General features: G+C 39.3%; 3 non-coding genes across 3 annotated transcripts; 1 reads left to right on the top strand and 2 right to left on the bottom strand.

Annotated features, from left to right (window-relative positions):
* Positions 1 to 252: 252 nt before the first annotated feature.
* LOC126872755 (5S ribosomal RNA) lies at positions 253 to 371 on the bottom strand. Its single transcript, XR_007692170.1, has one exon. It is a non-coding gene; the product is annotated as a 5S ribosomal RNA (ribosomal RNA).
* A 7,089-nt stretch (positions 372 to 7,460) lies between these two features.
* Positions 7,461 to 7,579, bottom strand: LOC126872754 (5S ribosomal RNA). The gene has a single exon (XR_007692169.1). It is a non-coding gene; the product is annotated as a 5S ribosomal RNA (ribosomal RNA).
* Positions 7,580 to 17,692: 10,113 nt separating this feature from the next.
* On the top strand, positions 17,693 to 17,811 carry LOC126872752 (5S ribosomal RNA). The gene has a single exon (XR_007692167.1). It is a non-coding gene; the product is annotated as a 5S ribosomal RNA (ribosomal RNA).
* Positions 17,812 to 23,261: the final 5,450 nt, after the last annotated feature.

Below are 23,261 nucleotides of genomic sequence, written 5' to 3'. Positions count from 1 at the left end.
TGCAGTTCATGAATTACAGCGCACAGTACTGGTGTATAATGTACATGAAATTACACTTACGTGCTAGACAACAATTTATAAGTTGTACGTGATTCAGCAATAGTCTATTGACTTTCAAACGAGCGTACTTGAATGTATAACGAATAACCACGACATTGACATACGCTGTAATACTAAAAGTATATTTTTAACACGATGTACATGACCATAAATTATTAAGAAAAATAGGAAGAATTGGAAAAAATTAAAAAAAGCCAACACCACACGGAGTTCCCAAGCGGTCACCCATCTAAGTACTATCCGTGCCCTACGTTGCTTAACTTTCGTGATCGGACGAGAACGAGTGCACTCAACGTGGTATGAGAGTTGGCTGAAGTAAGTAGTTTTGTTACTTGCTCTTAATATTCAGGAAAAAAGAATATTAAAAAAACAGATGTATGTAAAAGTGAGAATGACATAATGTATGGTTATAGTCGCGTAGTACTAAAACATTTCTTTTTTTCGATGCTTATATTATAGATTATTAAAGATAGATTATTAAGAAAAGCAAAAATAAAAAAAATTTGGAAAAATAAACAAACCAATACAACACGGAGTTCCCAAGCGGTCAACCATCCGTGCCTAGCGTTGCTTAACTTTCGTGATCAGACGAAAACCAGTGCTTTTTTAATTTTAATCATAACGTTTATTGCCCAAAGAAGTACATACTTTGTATATAAGGCCTAAAATTCTTACTATATCGAATGCTTTTTCAAGGCAGGAGGCTATTCGTTGTTTTGCGTTTAGAGCCCAGAAGATGTCCGACGTAAGTTTGTTTATTGCGCGAATTGTGGAGTGTTTGTGTCGGAAGCCGAATTGATTCTCTGGGATTATGTCATTTTTTGTGCAGAAGACTATTACCACGCATGGAAACTAAAAATCAAAATAAGCAAATGCGAAACCATACTGTTTAGACCCAAGTCAAGTAAAATCGGCCCAATAGAAAGAGAATACTGCAAAAAATTTCAACTAAGAGAAAAAAAAGACAAAGGGGCTCTCATACCACACAAAAATTGCGTAAAATACCTAGGAGTAAACATAGACTATAAATTAAACTACAAGTAGCACTCCGAAATTCAACTTACTAAGGCCAATAAAGCATTCTGGAAAATAAAAAAACTATTCTACTCCAAACATCTCGACAGCAAAGTAAAAATACTATGCTATCAAGCACTAATCGGACCGATCATAACCTACGGCTGCCCAATCTGGTACAACATATCAGCCCCCCCCCCCCACTCATTGTGTGTGGTATGAGAGCCCCTTTGTCTGTTCTTTCTCTTAGTTAAAATTTTTTGCAGTATTCTCTTTCTATTGGGCCGATTTCACTTGACTTGGGTCTAAACAGTATGGTTTCGCATTTGCTTATGTTGATTTTTAGTTTCCGTACGTGGTAATAGTCATTTATTTTCTCAAAAAGTTCTTGGAGTTCCGTTTTTATTGTTTTGGTTTTGCGGCCTGTTACGTAGATGATTAGGTCATCTGCGAAGACTATGGAGCGTTTATGGGTGGATGTATTGAGATTAAAGAGATTTAGTAAGTCATTGTTGTAAATACTGAAAAGTAACGGGGAATTTACTGTACCTTGTTGTAGACCGTTTTTTATGGAGAATTATTTGCTTGATGAGTGTGAACCTTCAGTCATTACGAATGTTCTGCTTGTGATCATGTCCCAGACTATTTTAATCAGGTATTTAGGAAAATTTTTCTTGATCAATTTGTATATGAGACCTGGAATCCAAACTTTGTCGAAAGCTTTTTCGAGGTCTATTAAGCAAGCGGCTACTCGTTGTTTTGCGTTTAGGGCCCAGCAGATGTCCGACGTAAGTTTGTTTATTGCGCGAATTGTGGAGTGTTTGTGTCGGAAGCCGAATTGGTTCTCTGGGATTATGTCATTTTTTGTGCAGAAGGAGGTTAGGGGGTTGTTTATGATTATTTCAAATACTTTGCTTATGTTGGGGAGGAGACTTATGGGTCGTAGGTTTGCGGGCGATGAGCCGTCTTTATCTTTTTTTGTTATAGCTATCAATTTGGCTTTTTTCCATTTTCTGGGGAAATATATGTTGTTTAGAGCATTGTCGAAGAGTACTGTGTAATACCATTTTATTTCGTTCGGTAGGCGCTTGAGTAAAATGTTTGGGATGCCGTCGAAGCCGGAGGATTTTTTGTTGTTTAGTTTGGAGAAGATTGTGTTTAGTTGAATGTAATTTGTGAAGTAGTTTATTTCTGGATCTGGTTGCTTGGGGTTGTCTGCGGTGTTTTCGTTTGAGAATGTGCAGACTGTTTTGTTTAGCGTTTTGTCTTGTTCCAATTCATTTTTGAGTTTGTTTGTTGCGGCGATGATAATTCTGTTTAGTTCTTCTCGGCCCATGTGTTCGTTTTGTGTGTGTATTTTGGAAAAGTGGGTGCCGATAATGTCTAGTTTTTCTATTGTTTTAGATATTATGAAGTTACCATCGGTGTCTTTGATGGTGTTGTGTATCGTTATACCTGCTTCTTGGATGAGGGAGGCATTTTCTGGGGGCAATTTGAGAGGTGGGATGGGGTTTTGTTCTTTTGGTCTAAAGATTTGATTTATTTGTGGGAACATGTTTGCTGAGTCGTTTTTGGAGATGTTTTTTATTTTGTTTGTCCAGTAATGGTTTATGGAATTTGCGAATTCTTGTTTCAGTTGCGCTTTTATTCTGTATAGTAGGTACTTTGGGAATTCTAATTCTTCTCTTTTGTCGTAAGAATAGTTAAATTTTATATTGTTTATTTTGGAGAGTATGTAGCTTTTATCTCGATGTAGATCTTTTATTTTATTGTTGATATAGGGCTCGCATGAATTTTTTTGTTTTATGTTTGACACGGATTTTTGGAGAGCGATTTGTGTATGTTTTTCTATTTCATCTATGAATGAGTCGATTTGTCTATTTGTTAGGTTGACGTTGTTGTAGATCTTTAGGTCGCAGTTTTGTTCGAGTGTGTTTTGGAACTTTTTCCAGTCTGTCTTTTTGTAATTGTACCTGGGTGTCTCGGGCTGAGTTTCGAGTGTTAGGAGGTCAGATGTGTTTTTGTTTACGTGAAATACTAGGGCGTTATGGTCACTGTCATAGGCTAAGGATTTGAGGGTGTTATTTGGACGTAGGTTTTGGAATTTTAGTCGTGCATCTGCTAGGCATATGTCCAGGTATGAGCCTCCTTTTGGGTAAGAGGGTAGCTCGGAGCTGTATAAGTTTGTTTTGTAGTGGATGCTTTTATTGTCTAGCCAGTTTCTAATGAAGTTGCCTCTCGTGTTGTTTATTTCGTTTTTCCAGCTTGTATATTTTGCGTTAAGGTCTCCTGCTATTATATAGTAGTTTTCCGGTTTGTTGAGCTGTAAGTGTTCGAAAAGATTATTGAATTCGTAGTTAAATTCTTTCTGGTTTCCGTAGGTTGCGTAGGCTGCAATGATGAATAAATTTTCCTTATTGCTTATTTTTATTTTTATGATCGTTGTTTCCAAGGTTTTGAAACTTGTTATTTTATCAATTAGAATTGTTTTGTATTTTATAGGGTTTTTTTATGAGGATCGCTGTTCCTCCTCCTTGACTGGCGTTCGGTCTGTCGTGACTTATCATGGAGTAGTGTTTGAAGTGTACATTGTGTCTTTTGTTTAGTTTTGTTTCTTAGATGAGTACCATATCGGGGGCTTCTTTATTTATTAGGGTTAGCATACTGTATCTTTTTTGGTTTGAAATTAAAGAGTTAGCATTTATTGCAATTATTTTCAGATGCTTTAGGTTAAATTTATGTGTTTTTTGCTGTGATTGTTGGTTTGGCATGTTTTGGTTATTCGTCATCTGTACTATTGAAAGTGCTGAAGATGGCGTCGAACCTTTCTTCGTGCGTTGATAGTGTATTTTTTATTTCATTTAATTGCATTTGTTGTTCTTTTAACGCTTGGAGAATACCTTTTTTAAAGTCTTCAATAACGTTTATAATGTTTAGATGGGGGGAGTCATCGATTGTGATTGAGCTTTGGCTTGAGCGCGGATCTAAGTTTGTTAATTGTGATCGTGTTGTGATTGTGTTTTCGATTATTTGATTCAATTTTGTTTGTTGTTTCACTACGTCAGAGAACTTTAGTTCTGGGACGTATTTACGGCTTATTTGGGCAATTCGTTTTGTTTCGACCGTTCGCGGAGAGACGCGATCGCTAGATAGCACGTCAACGAGAGTTGTAAGTTCCCGTTACGATTAAATAATCGACGCCACGAACTGATCGATTCCCTTATTTCGATTATGATAATAAGGGTAGTTCAATGAAATTCCACAGAATTAACACAAATAAATTAATGTTTATTTCAACAACTTATTAACTAGGAAGACATAAATGGAACAAAAAAAAAAAAAATATAACTGCGTTTTGGTTGATATGTAATGCGCGATATATGAGATGTGTTGACGGTTCGACTTCTCGAAAAGTTCTGAACGCCTTTCGATTTTTTCCGTTTTTTCTGGAAGGCGACCCCCACTACGTTCGGGTCACGCCACATTCTTTTACGCGAGGTAAAATACGAGCCACGAGTCGACGTTTCTGGAAGTCGCCCTGCTTAATGAACCATGCGCTTGCCACTACAATGTTTGTTTGCCGGGCAGACACGACGATCCGTCTGCGACATTATAGTGCCGCGATCGACAGTTAAGAATATGACCTATGGTAAGCCGCATGGCGTAACACGTTTTATCTTTGTTTCCTTGTCTTTTTTTATTTTATCGGCTAGCTTTTTACGAAGCTCTACGAGTTTGGGGCAACCTTTGTATGACGCGGGGAGTCCGTAGTTTTTGCAGTTAACGCAGAATATTTTGTCTTTGGTACTGCGTTTTCTCTTTTTATTTTGCAGTCGCCTGGACCATGGGGCTCAATGCATTTAACACAGCGGTAGTTTAGGTTACAGTTTTGTGCTGTGTGACCTAATCGCTGGCATTTGTGGCATTGAGTTGTGTCATCATTTTTTTTATTATTTTTTCCCATTTTATTCTGAAGTGGTTAAAATGGTTAACTTTTAACAAGTTACTTATATTACTGTCGGAGGATACTTGTATTATGTAAATTGGGAGCAATATATTGTTCTCCCTTGATCTTTTTGTCGTGAATCGTGTGACTTTTGTGAATTTTACGTCGTCTATTTGCAAGGCTTGTAGGTCTGTGAGTATTTCTGTTTCGGTGTAACTATTGTCTAAACCTTTTAACAAGTATGTATGGTGTTTCTCTGTTTTGGGTGTGTACGTGTAAGAGGTTGTATTAGCTGAGAGGAGTATTTGTTTTGCTTTGTGGAAATCGGGTAGGTTTCGGAGGTAGAGTGCATGTTTACCTGAGTCTATTCTTTTAATATGATATGAACTGATTGATGCCCGCTACTTTCTCTATGAGCGTTACCGTGTCCTTTGGGTCTTGTAGCGTTATGTTGATAGGCGGCGGTTTGTTATCCCTTGTAGTGAATGGGGCGTTCGTACGCCCCTCTGCGGTGTATCTGGTGGGGCGTCCGTCCGGTACTCGGTCCCCCCTTGGCGATGCTGGTGGCGCTGGGCCTCCTGGGTTGTACGATGGGGTCTGTCGCCCCTGCGGTGTTGATTGTTTTGGTGGTATGGTGGGACTGTGTTTTCCCATTTTGCCTCGTAATATTTCGTTTTTCTTTTTTATTTGTTCTAGCGTTGAGCTCGAAGTAGAGTAGTTTGATGGTCCCGGTTGTGGATGAGGCTCTGGTTCAGATTGTAGTATACTGAATCTGTTTTTTGTTATGATCGCTGGAGGCGAGGTAGCTATTGTGGGCTTCATGTTTTCGATTTCTTTAGCCTTTTCTTCTTGGCTGGAGTGATAATCTACAACTGTGTTTCCTAGGATGTTTACTAGTCTTTTCGTCCTGGCAACCAGGTTTGGTCGTGGGTTGAGTTTCCGCGTCTTTTGAGCGAAAAGTCTTAAACTATTGTTGATTTCCTTGGCTGTTTTTTGTGTGATTATTTTTCTCTTGATGGCTTTTTTATTGGGTCCACGGTGGGTTCCGTTTCGTTGCATTTGGCTTCATTATCGGTAACTTCTATCTATTTGTCGGAGATGAAAGAACACCGGAGCCTTTGGAATTTTGGATAATCCCGCAACATTGTAACCTAGAGTCTACTATAGCTGTAATTGAACAATTGTAGTTATTCAATCCGATTGTAATTGTTCGAGAGTTGTGATAATGAGCTTGGGCTCGAGGCGACAGTCAGTCGCCGAACGTAGCCGCGGTCACGTGATGAACGCTTTGCCTAACAAAGGTATGGAGTAATTCTATAGCTCTCCTTAAAAGAAATATTCGTGGCGACACGCGACAGTAAACATTCCAACGGTTTCTGTCCCGTGGCTCGCCACACGCAGACCCTATTCTTCGAGTAAGATGATTGCCAGATGTCGATGCGTCTCCGCAGTACATGTTCGGCTAGCCCGGGGGCCCGTTATAAATCTTAAGGTTTAGTTAACTAAAGTCCTTCAAACAGACAAACAGTCTTTGTCCCAACTACGGGAAGATAGGGGAGATCTATCTTTCAACGAGCGGCGTCTCCCACTAGCAACTTTCCCTCGAGGGCGGCTAGCATCTTTTTCTAACCACCGGTATGGAGATTGACCAATTAGCGGCAACGCCAATTTCCCTTACTTTCTGAACGAAGGCTTTTCTCGACGAATCCGATGATCTCGTGTCCTTAGACACACCCCAATATAGTTTTCCTCTGTGGCATCATCGGGACGGGAAAGTCATTCTCGCTCGCGATCTCATCGATTAAAGAGTAACGTCTTCGCGATCAGTGGTTATTTCACGTTTTTACCAGACTTGGACTTTGTGAGTACGTTCTGTTGTCATCCCGTTGGTCGCGGATTCGTTATTGAGCCCGAGACCATCGTCACTAGTGTCGCGAGTGCCGAATCGCCGTGATCAATTGTCAAGACTGTAATAATTCTATCATTGCAATAAACTACGCTTGTGTGTACCGTAGCAATGGCTAATCCTCGAGAAGATTCATTTGACGCCCACAACCCTACTCCCAGTGCCAATCCGACATATAAATAGCCGTTTTGTGCAAACGGCGGCCATAGAGTGTCGAAAGTAAATACTACTGCAGGAATCAGTGTAATAGATGCATAGATAATTGGTGCGTTAAATCTATTGTGCAGTTCATGAATTACAGCGCACAGTACTGGTGTATAATGTACATGAAATTACACTTACGTGCTAGACAACAATTTATAAGTTGTACGTGATTCAGCAATAGTCTATTGACTTTCAAACGAGCGTACTTGAATGTATAACGAATAACCACGACATTGACATACGCTGTAATACTAAAAGTATATTTTTAACACGATGTACATGACCATAAATTATTAAGAAAAATAGGAAGAATTGGAAAAAATTAAAAAAAGCCAACACCACACGGAGTTCCCAAGCGGTCACCCATCTAAGTACTATCCGTGCCCTACGTTGCTTAACTTTCGTGATCGGACGAGAACGAGTGCACTCAACGTGGTATGAGAGTTGGCTGAAGTAAGTAGTTTTGTTACTTGCTCTTAATATTCAGGAAAAAAGAATATTAAAAAAACAGATGTATGTAAAAGTGAGAATGACATAATGTATGGTTATAGTCGCGTAGTACTAAAACATTTCTTTTTTTCGATGCTTATATTATAGATTATTAAAGATAGATTATTAAGAAAAGCAAAAATAAAAAAAATTTGGAAAAATAAACAAACCAATACAACACGGAGTTCCCAAGCGGTCAACCATCCGTGCCTAGCGTTGCTTAACTTTCGTGATCAGACGAAAACCAGTGCTTTTTTAATTTTAATCATAACGTTTATTGCCCAAAGAAGTACATACTTTGTATATAAGGCCTAAAATTCTTACTATATCGAATGCTTTTTCAAGGCAGGAGGCTATTCGTTGTTTTGCGTTTAGAGCCCAGAAGATGTCCGACGTAAGTTTGTTTATTGCGCGAATTGTGGAGTGTTTGTGTCGGAAGCCGAATTGATTCTCTGGGATTATGTCATTTTTTGTGCAGAAGACTATTACCACGCATGGAAACTAAAAATCAAAATAAGCAAATGCGAAACCATACTGTTTAGACCCAAGTCAAGTAAAATCGGCCCAATAGAAAGAGAATACTGCAAAAAATTTCAACTAAGAGAAAAAAAAGACAAAGGGGCTCTCATACCACACAAAAATTGCGTAAAATACCTAGGAGTAAACATAGACTATAAATTAAACTACAAGTAGCACTCCGAAATTCAACTTACTAAGGCCAATAAAGCATTCTGGAAAATAAAAAAACTATTCTACTCCAAACATCTCGACAGCAAAGTAAAAATACTATGCTATCAAGCACTAATCGGACCGATCATAACCTACGGCTGCCCAATCTGGTACAACATATCAGCCCCCCCCCCCACTCATTGTGTGTGGTATGAGAGCCCCTTTGTCTGTTCTTTCTCTTAGTTAAAATTTTTTGCAGTATTCTCTTTCTATTGGGCCGATTTCACTTGACTTGGGTCTAAACAGTATGGTTTCGCATTTGCTTATGTTGATTTTTAGTTTCCGTACGTGGTAATAGTCATTTATTTTCTCAAAAAGTTCTTGGAGTTCCGTTTTTATTGTTTTGGTTTTGCGGCCTGTTACGTAGATGATTAGGTCATCTGCGAAGACTATGGAGCGTTTATGGGTGGATGTATTGAGATTAAAGAGATTTAGTAAGTCATTGTTGTAAATACTGAAAAGTAACGGGGAATTTACTGTACCTTGTTGTAGACCGTTTTTTATGGAGAATTATTTGCTTGATGAGTGTGAACCTTCAGTCATTACGAATGTTCTGCTTGTGATCATGTCCCAGACTATTTTAATCAGGTATTTAGGAAAATTTTTCTTGATCAATTTGTATATGAGACCTGGAATCCAAACTTTGTCGAAAGCTTTTTCGAGGTCTATTAAGCAGGCGGCTACTCGTTGTTTTGCGTTTAGGGCCCAGCAGATGTCCGACGTAAGTTTGTTTATTGCGCGAATTGTGGAGTGTTTGTGTCGGAAGCCGAATTGGTTCTCTGGGATTATGTCATTTTTTGTGCAGAAGGAGGTTAGGGGGTTGTTTATGATTATTTCAAATACTTTGCTTATGTTGGGGAGGAGACTTATGGGTCGTAGGTTTGCGGGCGATGAGCCGTCTTTATCTTTTTTTGTTATAGCTATCAATTTGGCTTTTTTCCATTTTCTGGGGAAATATATGTTGTTTAGAGCATTGTCGAAGAGTACTGTGTAATACCATTTTATTTCGTTCGGTAGGCGCTTGAGTAAAATGTTTGGGATGCCGTCGAAGCCGGAGGATTTTTTGTTGTTTAGTTTGGAGAAGATTGTGTTTAGTTGAATGTAATTTGTGAAGTAGTTTATTTCTGGATCTGGTTGCTTGGGGTTGTCTGCGGTGTTTTCGTTTGAGAATGTGCAGACTGTTTTGTTTAGCGTTTTGTCTTGTTCCAATTCATTTTTGAGTTTGTTTGTTGCGGCGATGATAATTCTGTTTAGTTCTTCTCGGCCCATGTGTTCGTTTTGTGTGTGTATTTTGGAAAAGTGGGTGCCGATAATGTCTAGTTTTTCTATTGTTTTAGATATTATGAAGTTACCATCGGTGTCTTTGATGGTGTTGTGTATCGTTATACCTGCTTCTTGGATGAGGGAGGCATTTTCTGGGGGCAATTTGAGAGGTGGGATGGGGTTTTGTTCTTTTGGTCTAAAGATTTGATTTATTTGTGGGAACATGTTTGCTGAGTCGTTTTTGGAGATGTTTTTTATTTTGTTTGTCCAGTAATGGTTTATGGAATTTGCGAATTCTTGTTTCAGTTGCGCTTTTATTCTGTATAGTAGGTACTTTGGGAATTCTAATTCTTCTCTTTTGTCGTAAGAATAGTTAAATTTTATATTGTTTATTTTGGAGAGTATGTAGCTTTTATCTCGATGTAGATCTTTTATTTTATTGTTGATATAGGGCTCGCATGAATTTTTTTGTTTTATGTTTGGCACGGATTTTTGGAGAGCGATTTGTGTATGTTTTTCTATTTCATCTATGAATGAGTCGATTTGTCTATTTGTTAGGTTGACGTTGTTGTAGATCTTTAGGTCGCAGTTTTGTTCGAGTGTGTTTTGGAACTTTTTCCAGTCTGTCTTTTTGTAATTGTACCTGGGTGTCTCGGGCTGAGTTTCGAGTGTTAGGAGGTCAGATGTGTTTTTGTTTACGTGAAATACTAGGGCGTTATGGTCACTGTCATAGGCTAAGGTTTTGAGGGTGTTATTTGGACGTAGGTTTTGGAATTTTAGTCGTGCATCTGCTAGGCATATGTCCAGGTATGAGCCTCCTTTTGGGTAAGAGGGTAGCTCGGAGCTGTATAAGTTTGTTTTGTAGTGGATGCTTTTATTGTCTAGCCAGTTTCTAATGAAGTTGCCTCTCGTGTTGTTTATTTCGTTTTTCCAGCTTGTATATTTTGCGTTAAGGTCTCCTGCTATTATATAGTAGTTTTCCGGTTTGTTGAGCTGTAAGTGTTCGAAAAGATTATTGAATTCGTAGTTAAATTCTTTCTGGTTTCCGTAGGTTGCGTAGGCTGCAATGATGAATAAATTTTCCTTATTGCTTATTTTTATTTTTATGATCGTTGTTTCCAAGGTTTTGAAACTTGTTATTTTATCAATTAGAATTGTTTTGTATTTTATAGGGTTTTTTTATGAGGATCGCTGTTCCTCCTCCTTGACTGGCGTTCGGTCTGTCGTGACTTATCATGGAGTAGTGTTTGAAGTGTACATTGTGTCTTTTGTTTAGTTTTGTTTCTTAGATGAGTACCATATCGGGGGCTTCTTTATTTATTAGGGTTAGCATACTGTATCTTTTTTGGTTTGAAATTAAAGAGTTAGCATTTATTGCAATTATTTTCAGATGCTTTAGGTTAAATTTATGTGTTTTTTGCTGTGATTGTTGGTTTGGCATGTTTTGGTTATTCGTCATCTGTACTATTGAAAGTGCTGAAGATGGCGTCGAACCTTTCTTCGTGCGTTGATAGTGTATTTTTTATTTCATTTAATTGCATTTGTTGTTCTTTTAACGCTTGGAGAATACCTTTTTTAAAGTCTTCAATAACGTTTATAATGTTTAGATGGGGGGAGTCATCGATTGTGATTGAGCTTTGGCTTGAGCGCGGATCTAAGTTTGTTAATTGTGATCGTGTTGTGATTGTGTTTTCGATTATTTGATTCAATTTTGTTTGTTGTTTCACTACGTCAGAGAACTTTAGTTCTGGGACGTATTTACGGCTTATTTGGGCAATTCGTTTTGTTTCGACCGTTCGCGGAGAGACGCGATCGCTAGATAGCACGTCAACGAGAGTTGTAAGTTCCCGTTACGATTAAATAATCGACGCCACGAACTGATCGATTCCCTTATTTCGATTATGATAATAAGGGTAGTTCAATGAAATTCCACAGAATTAACACAAATAAATTAATGTTTATTTCAACAACTTATTAACTAGGAAGACATAAATGGAACAAAAAAAAAAAATATAACTGCGTTTTGGTTGATATGTAATGCGCGATATATGAGATGTGTTGACGGTTCGACTTCTCGAAAAGTTCTGAACGCCTTTCGATTTTTTCCGTTTTTTCTGGAAGGCGACCCCCACTACGTTCGGGTCACGCCACATTCTTTTACGCGAGGTAAAATACGAGCCACGAGTCGACGTTTCTGGAAGTCGCCCTGCTTAATGAACCATGCGCTTGCCACTACAATGTTTGTTTGCCGGGCAGACACGACGATCCGTCTGCGACATTATAGTGCCGCGATCGACAGTTAAGAATATGACCTATGGTAAGCCGCATGGCGTAACACGTTTTATCTTTGTTTCCTTGTCTTTTTTTATTTTATCGGCTAGCTTTTTACGAAGCTCTACGAGTTTGGGGCAACCTTTGTATGACGCGGGGAGTCCGTAGTTTTTGCAGTTAACGCAGAATATTTTGTCTTTTGTACTGCGTTTTCTCTTTTTATTTTGCAGTCGCCTGGACCATGGGGCTCAATGCATTTAACACAGCGGTAGTTTAGGTTACAGTTTTGTGCTGTGTGACCTAATCGCTGGCATTTGTGGCATTGAGTTGTGTCATCATTTTTTTTATTATTTTTTCCCATTTTATTCTGAAGTGGTTAAAATGGTTAACTTTTAACAAGTTACTTATATTACTGTCGGAGGATACTTGTATTATGTAAATTGGGAGCAATATATTGTTCTCCCTTGATCTTTTTGTCGTGAATCGTGTGACTTTTGTGAATTTTACGTCGTCTATTTGCAAGGCTTGTAGGTCTGTGAGTATTTCTGTTTCGGTGTAACTATTGTCTAAACCTTTTAACAAGTATGTATGGTGTTTCTCTGTTTTGGGTGTGTACGTGTAAGAGGTTGTATTAGCTGAGAGGAGTATTTGTTTTGCTTTGTGGAAATCGGGTAGGTTTCGGAGGTAGAGTGCATGTTTACCTGAGTCTATTCTTTTAATATGATATGAACTGATTGATGCCCGCTACTTTCTCTATGAGCGTTACCGTGTCCTTTGGGTCTTGTAGCGTTATGTTGATAGGCGGCGGTTTGTTATCCCTTGTAGTGAATGGGGCGTTCGTACGCCCCTCTGCGGTGTATCTGGTGGGGCGTCCGTCCGGTACTCGGTCCCCCCTTGGCGATGCTGGTGGCGCTGGGCCTCCTGGGTTGTACGATGGGGTCTGTCGCCCCTGCGGTGTTGATTGTTTTGGTGGTATGGTGGGACTGTGTTTTCCCATTTTGCCTCGTAATATTTCGTTTTTCTTTTTTATTTGTTCTAGCGTTGAGCTCGAAGTAGAGTAGTTTGATGGTCCCGGTTGTGGATGAGGCTCTGGTTCAGATTGTAGTATACTGAATCTGTTTTTTGTTATGATCGCTGGAGGCGAGGTAGCTATTGTGGGCTTCATGTTTTCGATTTCTTTAGCCTTTTCTTCTTGGCTGGAGTGATAATCTACAACTGTGTTTCCTAGGATGTTTACTAGTCTTTTCGTCCTGGCAACCAGGTTTGGTCGTGGGTTGAGTTTCCGCGTCTTTTGAGCGAAAAGTCTTAAACTATTGTTGATTTCCTTGGCTGTTTTTTGTGTGATTATTTTTCTCTTGATGGCTTTTTTATTGGGTCTACGGTGGGTTTCGTTTCGTTGCATTTGGCTTCATTATCGGTAACTTCTATCTATTTGTCGGAGATGAAAGAACACCGGAGTCTTTGGAATTTTGGTTAATCCCGCAACATTGTAACCTAGAGTCTACTATAGCAGTAATTGAACAATTGTAGTTATTCAATCCGATTGTAATTGTTCGAGAGTTGTGATAATGAGCTTGGGCTCGAGGCGACAGTCAGTCGCCGAACGTAGCCGCGGTCACGGGATGAACGCTTTGCCTAACAAAGGTATGGAGTAATTCTATAGCTCTCCTTAAAAGAAATATTCGTGGCGACACGCGACAGTAAACATTCCAACGGTTTCTGTCCCGTGGCTCGCCACACGCAGACCCTATTCTTCGAGTAAGATGATTGCCAGATGTCGATGCGTCTCCGCAGTACATGTTCGGCTAGCCCGGGGGCCCGTTATAAATCTTAAGGTTTAGTTAACTAAAGTCCTTCAAACAGACAAACAGTCTTTGTCCCAACTACGGGAAGATAGGGGAGATCTATCTTTCAACGAGCGGCGTCTCCCACTAGCAACTTTCCCTCGAGGGCGGCTAGCATCTTTTTCTAACCACCGGTATGGAGATTGACCAATTAGCGGCAACGCCAATTTCCCTTACTTTCTGAACGAAGGCTTTTCTCGACGAATCCGATGATCTCGTGTCCTTAGACACACCCCAATATAGTTTTCCTCTGTGGCATCATCGGGACGGGAAAGTCATTCTCGCTCGCGATCTCATCGATTAAAGAGTAACGTCTTCGCGATCAGTGGTTATTTCACGTTTTTACCAGACTTGGACTTTGTGAGTACGTTCTGTTGTCATCCCGTTGGTCGCGGATTCGTTATTGAGCCCGAGACCATCGTCACTAGTGTCGCGAGTGCCGAATCGCCGTGATCAATTGTCAAGACTGTAATAATTCTATCATTGCAATAAACTACGCTTGTGTGTACCGTAGCAATGGCTAATCCTCGAGAAGATTCATTTGACGCCCACAACCCTACTCCCAGTGCCAATCCGACATATAAATAGCCGTTTTGTGCAAACGGCGGCCATAGAGTGTCGAAAGTAAATACTACTGCAGGAATCAGTGTAATAGATGCATAGATAATTGGTGCGTTAAATCTATTGTGCAGTTCATGAATTACAGCGCACAGTACTGGTGTATAATGTACATGAAATTACACTTACGTGCTAGACAACAATTTATAAGTTGTACGTGATTCAGCAATAGTCTATTGACTTTCAAACGAGCGTACTTGAATGTATAACGAATAACCACGACATTGACATACGCTGTAATACTAAAAGTATATTTTTAACACGATGTACATGACCATAAATTATTAAGAAAAATAGGAAGAATTGGAAAAAATTAAAAAAAGCCAACACCACACGGAGTTCCCAAGCGGTCACCCATCTAAGTACTATCCGTGCCCTACGTTGCTTAACTTTCGTGATCGGACGAGAACGAGTGCTTTTTTTTTTTTTTTTTTTTTTAAAGCTGTTTATTTAAAACCCAATATACAATTTTGAATACATTATAATGTTCACAATAAACGGTGAATTTATATAACGGTGTCTTATGCAAGGGTACCGATACGCAACGGTACGACGTAGCCATGCTGTGATATGTTGTTGACGCTTTACATTTTTTGTGTTGGATATGTCTTTTGGTTTAAGCCGCTGGGGGGGCGGAGCTTCTATGTGATTTATTTTTTACTTGTTGTTTTTGTCCTGAAAACTGGGTCGCAAAAACAGGACGCTTCGGTAGTATATTTTTGGGTGCTGTGGTGTTTGGGGGCGGGGTGGGGTAAAGGGAGGGAGGGGGATATTAAATAAATAAGTTTCTTTTAAAAGAAGAAGAATTGCAATAATTACAGTGTTTGCACCTGTATTGTACGGGGGCAGAATTGAGTTTTATCGGTTTAGTGGATTTTCTCTCTTATTTTATTATGGATTCAATATCCACCAATATTTTTTTGACTTTTTTCTATGTTTGTCTTTGGTGTCTTTCAGAGGGAGGGCCATGTTGTACCTCCATCTAGTGTCTGCGGACTGGCCATCTAGGTTTTCTTCGTAAAGTATAGTTTGGGTCCCTATTTTTCTTTTTATGTGATAAATTATCGGGATGTTATTTTGGTCCTGCAGGTAGTTTTTTCCGTCAAGGTATGGGAAAGCTTCTGGCGGGATGTAGCCTGTTGTCAGAGTGTTTTTGTAGTATGTGTCATTTGGAAATAAGCAGCTGAAGATTAAACTATTTTCTTTTATCTTTGCCGCTTGCGCGAAGTGGTTTCGTATTAGCTTTAGGATGTGACAGTCTATGCGGTGAACGTTGGCTAGGTCGTATATTATTTTGTTTTTTATGTATTTTTTGAATCCGCTGTGTTCGGATCTGTAGGTACTCAGGCAAGCCCTGATGCATTTTCTTTCGAATATGCGAATTTTTTCCATTTGGGAGGCTGATATGTTGTACCAGATTGGGCAGCCGTAGGTTATGATCGGTCTGATTAGTGCTTGATAGCATAGAATTTTTACTTTCCTGTCGAGATGCTTGGAGTGGAATAGATTTTTCATTTTCCCAAATGCTTTATTGGCCTTGGTAAGTTGAATTTCGGTGTGCTGCTTGTAATTTAATTTGTAATCTATGTTTACCCCTAAGTATTTTACGCAATTTTTGTGTGGTATGAGGGCCCCTTTGTCTGTTTTTTCTCTTATCTGAAATTTTTTACAGTGTTCTCTTTCTATTGGGCCGATTTCACTTGACTTGGGTCTAAACAGTATGGTTTCGCATTTGCTTATGTTGATTTTTAGTTTCCATGCGTGGTAATAGTCGTTTATTTTCTCAAAAAGTTCTTGAAGTTCCGTTTTTATAGTTTTGGTTTTGCGGCCTGTTACGTATATGATTAGGTCGTCTGCGAAGGCTATGGAGCGTTTATGGGTGGATGTATTGAGATCAAAGAGGTTTAGTAAGTCGCTGTTGTAGATACTGAATAGTAACGGGGAATTTACTGTACCTTGTTGTAGACCGTTTTTTATGGAGAATTCTTTGCTTGATGAGTGTGAACCTTCAGTCATTACGAATGTTCTGTTTGTGATCATGTCCCAGACCATTTTAATCAGGTGTTTAGGGAACTTTTTTTTGTTCAGTTTGTATATGAGACCTGGGATCCAGACTGTGTCGAAAGCTTTTTCGAGGTCTATTAGACAGGCGGCTACTCGTTGTTTTGCGTTTAGAGCCCAGCAGATGTCCGACGTGAGTTTGTTTATTGCGTGGATTGTGGAGTGTTTGTGTCGGAAGCCGAATTGATTCTCTGGGATTATGTCATTTTTTGTGCAGAAGACTATTACCACGCATGGAAACTAAAAATCAAAATAAGCAAATGCGAAACCATACTGTTTAGACCCAAGTCAAGTGAAATCGGCCCAATAGAAAGAGAATACTGCAAAAAATTTTAACTAAGAGAAAGAACAGACAAAGGGGCTCTCATACCACACACAATGAGTGGGGGGGGGGCTGATATGTTGTACCAGATTGGGCAGCCGTAGGTTATGATCGGTCCGATTAGTGCTTGATAGCATAGTATTTTTACTTTGCTGTCGAGATGTTTGGAGCAGAATAGTTTTTTTATTTTCCAGAATGCTTTATTGGCCTTAGTAAGTTGAATTTCGGAGTGCTACTTGTAGTTTAATTTATAGTCTATGTTTACTCCTAGGTATTTTACGCAATTTTTGTGTGGTATGAGAGCCCCTTTGTCTTTTTTTTCTCTTAGTTGAAATTTTTTGCAGTATTCTCTTTCTATTGGGCCGATTTTACTTGACTTGGGTCTAAACAGTATGGTTTCGCATTTGCTTATTTTGATTTTTAGTTTCCATGCGTGGTAATAGTCTTCTGCACAAAAAATGACATAATCCCAGAGAATCAATTCGGCTTCCGACACAAACACTCCACAATTCGCGCAATAAACAAACTTACGTCGGACATCTTCTGGGCTCTAAACGCAAAACAACGAATAGCCTCCTGCCTTGAAAAAGCATTCGATATAGTAAGAATTTTAGGCCTTATATACAAAGTATGTACTTCTTTGGGCAATAAACGTTATGATTAAAATTAAAAAAGCACTGGTTTTCGTCTGATCACGAAAGTTAAGCAACGCTAGGCACGGATGGTTGACCGCTTGGGAACTCCGTGTTGTATTGGTTTGTTTATTTTTCCAAATTTTTTTTATTTTTGCTTTTCTTAATAATCTATCTTTAATAATCTATAATATAAGCATCGAAAAAAAGAAATGTTTTAGTACTACGCGACTATAACCATACATTATGTCATTCTCACTTTTACATACATCTGTTTTTTTAATATTCTTTTTTCCTGAATATTAAGAGCAAGTAACAAAACTACTTACTTCAGCCAACTCTCATACCACGTTGAGTGCACTCGTTCTCGTCCGATCACGAAAGTTAAGCAACGTAGGGCACGGATAGTACTTAGATGGGTGACCGCTTGGGAACTCCGTGTGGTGTTGGCTTTTTTTAATTTTTTCCAATTCTTCCTATTTTTCTTAATAATTTATGGTCATGTACATCGTGTTAAAAATATACTTTTAGTATTACAGCGTATGTCAATGTCGTGGTTATTCGTTATACATTCAAGTACGCTCGTTTGAAAGTCAATAGACTATTGCTGAATCACGTACAACTTATAAATTGTTGTCTAGCACGTAAGTGTAATTTCATGTACATTATACACCAGTACTGTGCGCTGTAATTCATGAACTGCACAATAGATTTAACGCACCAATTATCTATGCATCTATTACACTGATTCCTGCAGTAGTATTTACTTTCGACACTCTATGGCCGCCGTTTGCACAAAACGACTATTTATATGTCGGATTGGCACTGGGAGTAGGGTTGTGGGCGTCAAATGAATCTTCTCGAGGATTAGCCATTGCTACGGTACACACAAGCGTAGTTTATTGCAATGATAGAATTATTACAGTCTTGACAATTGATCACGGCGATTCGGCACTCGCGACACTAGTGACGATGGTCTCGGGCTCAATAACGAATCCGCGACCAACGGGATGACAACAGAACGTACTCACAAAGTCCAAGTCTGGTAAAAACGTGAAATAACCACTGATCGCGAAGACGTTACTCTTTAATCGATGAGATCGCGAGCGAGAATGACTTTCCCGTCCCGATGATGCCACAGAGGAAAACTATATTGGGGTGTGTCTAAGGACACGAGATCATCGGATTCGTCGAGAAAAGCCTTCGTTCAGAAAGTAAGGGAAATTGGCGTTGCCGCTAATTGGTCAATCTCCATACCGGTGGTTAGAAAAAGATGCTAGCCGCCCTCGAGGGAAAGTTGCTAGTGGGAGACGCCGCTCGTTGAAAGATAGATCTCCCCTATCTTCCCGTAGTTGGGACAAAGACTGTTTGTCTGTTTGAAGGACTTTAGTTAACTAAACCTTAAGATTTATAACGGGCCCCCGGGCTAGCCGAACATGTACTGCGGAGACGCATCGACATCTGGCAATCATCTTACTCGAAGAATAGGGTCTGCGTGTGGCGAGCCACGGGACAGAAACCGTTGGAATGTTTACTGTCGCGTGTCGCCACGAATATTTCTTTTAAGGAGAGCTATAGAATTACTCCATACCTTTGTTAGGCAAAGCGTTCATCCCGTGACCGCGGCTACGTTCGGCGACTGACTGTCGCCTCGAGCCCAAGCTCATTATCACAACTCTCGAACAATTACAATCGGATTGAATAACTACAATTGTTCAATTACTGCTATAGTAGACTCTAGGTTACAATGTTGCGGGATTAACCAAAATTCCAAAGACTCCGGTGTTCTTTCATCTCCGACATATATTTATTCCAATTTTTATTCCACGGATGACGACGTAATAAATTTGTTAACATATAGCAAACTCGATACCGAATATTCATTACATACGTCTAATCCATTATGCCATTCGTGGTTTAAGTGAATATTTACTTTCACGTTAAAAAGACAAAGAAGGTGAAACCATACTAATTACTGTACGCTCTGGTCGTTGTAAAAGTTTTTGGATGGAAGAAACATAAACAGCTTGGTTTTCTTTTCCTAATCAAATCCAGTCTCTTTCTATGATAACGCAACCGATATCATGGAAAACAACGGATATAACATAGTTGATTAAATAAACCAGTAACACCATAAATTAATTATGCGCATAAAGTTCATATTACTTGTCTACCAACCAACCAACCAACCAACCAAACAGCACAAGTTATGTGATATAAACAACGTGATGAGATAATCTTTCAAACACGAGTCCAAAATCTACAATGGCACAACTTTTCTTCGAAACAGAGACGTCCAGCTGTTTTTTCTACAGCCCGTTTTCACTATGAATTCAATGGAACACCGTTTGGCCTAAAAGGTGTAGCCACCTGAGCAAAATTTCATACATTTGCGTGGACGTATGCACATCGTTCATCTTCACGAACATTTATACGTAAAGTCACATACACGTATTGTCTCCATAGTTGTTCGAAAATCGTGTCTCCTTGGCGATGAATTACAGTAGAGTTTTGTACAGTAGTGACTTACTTAGAAAAGACAGCGCAAGCGAAACAGAAAAAGGTGTGAGAGTCGGGTTAATAAGATACATATCGGTCAAACAATGTCGGTCTTTTTGATCCAACGCTTGCATAAAATGCTAACAGTTATTCTTTTCGTAAAACAATATCAATTATTTATTAGCATACTATTTTTATAATCAATTTGTTATATTTTCTGTATAATTGATCGCAATTAATCGGTCGTCATTCCCGTTAGTGGGGGGAAATCAACCTACAGGGCCCTAGTGTTCCCTTTAACACGCCGCGAAGTTCGACGGTTGAGTAGTGTAAAATGATCCGAATTCAATCGTCCATGAAAGAATACTAATTATCCATCAGTCAATGGTTAAACTTTATGTTTAATTTTTTTTAAATTAAATTTTTACTGACTTTTTTGTGAGATTAAAATGAGGCCAAACACGATATAATTTACATCACATTTATATGTATATGTCGGAGATAAAAGGACACCGAAGCCTTCCCTTTGGAATTTTGGGAAAACCCCTTAACACATTAATCTAGATTCTACTATAGCCGCAATTAAGCAATTGTCGTTATTCAATCCGATTGTATTTGTTCGAGATTTGTGATAATGAACTTGGGCTCGAGGCGACAATCAGTCGCCGAATGTAGCCGCGGTCAAGGGATGAACGCTTTCTCTAACAGAGGTATAGAGAAATTCTATAGCTCTCCTTAAAAGAAATAATTGTAGCGGCGCTCGACAGTAAACATTCCAACGGTTTCTGTCCCGTGGCTCGCCACATGCAGACCCTATTCTCCGGGTAAGATGATTACCAGATGTCGATGCATCTCCACAGTACATGTTCAGCTAGCTTGAGAACCCGTTATAAATTTTAAGGTTTAGTTTACTAAAGTCCTTCAAACAGACAAACAGTTTTTGTCCCAACTACGTGAAGATAGGGGAAATGTATTTTTTTCACGAACGACGCTTCCCACTAGCAACCTTCCCTCAAGGGCGGCTAGCATCCTTTTCTCGATACCAACATGGAAATTGACCAATTAACAGCAACGTCAATTTCCCTCACTTTCCGAACAAGGGCTTTTCTCGACGAATCCGATGATCTCGTGTCCTTAGACACACCCCATCACAGTTTTCCTCTGCAGCATCACCCTGATGGAAAGTCATTCTCTCTCGTGATGTCTCAGTAGCGAGTTACATAGTGTCTTTACGCTCGGTGAATATTCTACGTTTTAACAAAGAGTTAGTTTAGTAATACTTGTACCGTAGACAAGCAAGTTGAGTACAACTTGGACTTTGGAAGGAAGCGCATTTTGTTATTCCGCTGACCGCGGATTCGTTATTGAACGTAGGATTATTGTCATTAACATCTCGAGTATCTAATTACTACGGCTACTTGTCAAATTCTGTAATAATCATATTTGTACTAGTAAATATCTTCTCTGTTACATAACAACAATGGCTAATCCAAATGAAGATTCGTTACAAGCACCTAACCCTAATCATAATGTGAACCCGAAATGTATATGCCAGAAATAATATATATGTCGGAGATGAAAGGAAAGCCGAAGCCTTTCCTTGGAAATTTTGGGAACATCCTCTAGTACTTTAGTCTAGATTTTATTATAGCTGTAATTGTTTAAAATTTGTGATAGCGAGATTGGGTTCGAGGTGACAATTGGTCGCCGAACGTAGCCACGGTCACGAGATAAACGTTTTGCCTAACGGAGGTCTGGAGTGGTTGTATGGGTTTTCCGAGAAGTGTGATTGTGGCGGCAGGCGGCCTCTTGAGCGGGTCTAGTCACGTGTGAGGTTACCTCGGAGGTGTCGAGACAATGGGACATACATTGTATCAATAACCAAACTCCAGGCAGAAACTGCCTAGCAACGGCGTTCGGAACTTCTCGATGCTCTTAACGAGTGCGTATCGAATTGCAGACGAGGCTGGCACTCTTGTGATTGCCTTGGAGAGTGACACATCGAACATTTCTCGTCAATCGTATTTTGCGCCTAAGATTATTTTTACGCTTAGTAGAGAGTTATCTCGTTGGCCGTGGATTCGTTTGAACCCAACAAAAGCATTGTTAATAGTGTACATAAATTCATTATTCGTAAATCGTATTATTCATTAACTTCATTGTTCATCAAATTTATCATTCATTAGACTTAATTATTTGTTAAGCTTAGTATTATAATATAGTATTATAGTATTATAATATTATAACTTCATACTTTTCATTGCTTGCATACATTGGAAAGGAAAATATTTGAGTTTCGAAAGTTAATAATCCTCTTTAAGAACCCACTAATCCAATAATACAAAGCAAAATTGTTAGAATTTAATCTCGGAATTAAGATTAATAATCTGTGGGAGACACAATGTTTGTGTTGAAATAATGTTATGTGATATTTATTAAACAATTATTACAGGGAATATAAGTGAGTGTTGTGGAATGTAGACAGTTGGCTATTTATTCTCAGACTGACTGACTTAGTGACTCATGCCCCTTAAAAAGGTTTTGAACCCCACTCTCTATGCAGTAAAGAGTGTGACCTGAGTAGATGTCTGTGTGGCTTCACGGAACCTTCTAGCAGCTTCTCGATAGAAAGCGCTACGCCGCCTAGGTGCGACACCGACGTGCCCAATGTTTCGTCCATATCCTTATGCTTCTTCCGCCGAATTCTCGGAAGAGCATGCACGCGCCAGCCGCCGCGGTACATCTAACGAACGTACGCTAGTGGGGACATCGCTGGGCAACGAAGGGAAGAATCCGTTCGATCAATCACCTCATCTATATGCGATATTAGTTGCCAATCATTAATTCTGTAAATTGTATTTCTGTAACAGAAAATTCAATTTAATTGCACTTAAGGTTTTAGTTAGTGAATCAGCTATCATTTGATCCCGTACCCTTCAGGTTGACCCATGTAAACTGTTTCCTGCTGTTGTCTGCACGTTTCTGAATGTCTGTAGTGTGCCTTACTACTGGCGCAAACACTTTGTCGTAATCCTTTCCAATTTTTGCGAAAAGCTTTTTGCGACGAGTCTTGCCTTATATCTTACAATTTTGCCTTCGATGTTTCTCTTTATCTTGTAGACCCATCTACATCCAATAACCTTTCGCTGTTTAGGTGGAATCACAAGGTCCCAAGTTTTGTTATTTTTTAGTGAATCCATTTCCTCGTCCATCGCCTTTATCCACAGTTCTGCATTTGGCCTTGATAATGCATTCTTTCGATCCTTTGGTTCTTTTGGGTTAACTGTCATGTTTAGTGCTCCCATGTACCTATCGGGAGGAACTCCTTTATTTGATCTTTTTGATCGCCTTGGCTCTGAACCTTGAATATCTTTATTTGTTACTTTACTTTCCTTGTCTTTGT

This window comes from Bombus huntii, chromosome 13 (assembly GCF_024542735.1).
Source record: "Bombus huntii isolate Logan2020A chromosome 13, iyBomHunt1.1, whole genome shotgun sequence".
Classification (NCBI taxonomy): Eukaryota; Metazoa; Arthropoda; class Insecta; order Hymenoptera; family Apidae; genus Bombus; species Bombus huntii.
Note: the sequence above shows the minus strand (reverse complement) of the source record. Positions and strands in the feature narration are given on the sequence as shown.